Source organism: Neofelis nebulosa, chromosome 8 (assembly GCF_028018385.1).
Source record: "Neofelis nebulosa isolate mNeoNeb1 chromosome 8, mNeoNeb1.pri, whole genome shotgun sequence".
Taxonomy (NCBI): Eukaryota; Metazoa; Chordata; class Mammalia; order Carnivora; family Felidae; genus Neofelis; species Neofelis nebulosa.
The window spans coordinates 78,297,798-78,300,170 of NC_080789.1; positions in this window are offsets into that span (position 1 = coordinate 78,297,798).

A 2,373-nucleotide genomic window follows, 5' to 3' on the forward strand; every position below is an offset into this window, starting at 1 on the left:
GCCCCCGGCCGTGAGCGGCAGCGGTGAGCCCTGCGCCGCCCGGGTCCTAGTGCCACACGCATACAAAGGCTGTGGCCAGCCCCGCCCTCCAGTCCCTGGCGGCGAGATTTGCAAAGGCAGGTTTACTTGTCCTATGGAGAAAACGTCTCCATCAGTGGTACTTTATGTTTCACTTGCGTCGGAATGGTCCAAAGGATTGAAGAGCACCACCTGCAAAACCAATTCAGTAGGGCTAAAGTGGACTGAAATGTAGATTTCTAACAAGTTCCCAGGATAGGCTGTTGCAGCTGGTCTCAGAACCAATGATGTAGAGAATGGGGTTGGCAAACTTTCCATAAAGCATGTGAAAGAAAGCACACAAAGTGAAGCTACGGAGATGTTTTTTTTTTCCCCCAGCCAATGGAATAGGGAGAACATCCATTAATGCAGAGGAAGCTTCTCCAAATAAATAAATAAATAAATAAATAAATAAATAAATAAAATAAATCAATGTTTTCTATACAAGGATTTTTATAATATGAAGTAAATAATGGAGTCCCATCTGAGTGGTTAAGAATAAGAAAGGGCAGAGGTGGTTAGTTTTTGCCAAAGGGTGGGCAGGGAATTCCTTTGACCTAAGATTTGGATCTTGGCTCTGCCACTCCCACTCACTAGATCTACAACCTTGGGAAAATCACTTAACCTGTCTCTGCTCAGTTTTCTCACCTATAAAAGGAGAATAACAGGAATGCAGGTTTCTCCTGCTATCCAAAAGTAGAGAATTTCTATGAAAACTTTGCTAATCCAAAATAGTGTAGTGATGCAGCAATTACCATTACTTTATATGGGAACATTTTTTAATATTCCCAGACCCCCAAAACTGAAAAGAACAGCCCTGCCTTAGTTTAAAGCTAAGTTCTCTTTTCTGCTTATTATGGATCTTTGATAAGAAATACAATTGCTGAGAAGTCTGTTTTGCTTGCTGTTTGCTACGAGCATTGTGAAACCTTTCCTGAATGTAACTCACTATGTAATAGAGTAAGTTGTGAAACTTCCTAAATGTAGTCTGGTGTGTAATAGAATAAGTGACTATACATGAACTAACCGGCATTTCTCGCTTCTGTAAACCTGCTTGCTTAACACATCCCTCCCCTACCCCCTTCCCCCTTTTTCTTCCCGCCAAGAGTAACGGACAAACCCTTCCCGCCAAAGGACAAAGGACGCCCAATCAGAGAACAACATGTCCTTACTTTAAAACCAACTAATCAGGCCCCTCATAATTTGAAACCTCCCCTGTGCTATTTGTCTCTGTCTACAAAAACGCTGTACCAACCCTGATCGGGGCCTCTTAGCGTCACCGGCAACGAGTGCGCGGAGGTCCAGGTTCGAACCTGCAATAAACGACCCTTGCCGCTTGGCTTTGACTTACAACTCTGGTGGTCTCTTGTGGGTTCCACGACTCCGGGCATTACAAAAACAACTCCTTTCAGGCTTTCCTTAGGACACATCTTGCTAATATCTGTTAAATAAATGGGGATAAAGCACAGATGCTCACAGACATAGTTAAAAGCTATATAGCAGCTTGATGCTGAGACACTCAGTGTAGTTCCCAAGGAAGGAACTTAATGGTGCCACTCTCGCTACTCAGGGTGCATGTGCAAAACACATGCTGAATGCTATAGTCACTTTTCACCTTCTTTTCATGAAAGCAAAAATCCTCTTCATTTTTTGGGGGGGTTAGCAAAAACAGGTAACTAATGTAGGTCTTTTGTAAAAGCAAAGTGGCATAAGGAGAACTTTCAAAAAGTGAAAAGCAGGGGATAACTGTACTTACTTCATAGGATTATTGAGGTCATTCCATAAATTAATACATAACTTAGAACATCTCCTGGAACGTGGAGTGGTGCACTTGGCTCAGAAAAGGGATTTTCCAGAGCCTAAGCTGCACAGATCAGCAATAAGGAATCAACCCAAGGAAGAGGGAGTTTTATTGCCAGAAAGTCTGATACAGACCCCACTCCTATAGAGCCTGAGGGAGCCTTAATGGCCAGCAAGATTTAATGCCCAGAAAACTACAACTGTATTTGGGATGAAGTTGCTGATCTCTCTGCCATGTATCCTTGTCTGTGTTTATGCTGACTTTCTCCTTTCTCCTTGAGATAAGTAAAGCTTGTCTGATTTCCCAAAAGTATTTCTTTCCACAAATCCTAAAGTACAACTGGCATTCATCATTATAGCAGCCCTGAAGGGTCATCAGCAAAGAGACTTGCAAAGAGAAGACATAATCTCTAGGACTTGAAAGTATGTTTAATCCAGCGCTCGACTTTACATTGCCTTCTTTTTAAGGTACTTGTAACACCGAGTGCCAAACGAGGAACCTTGTTACCCAACTGG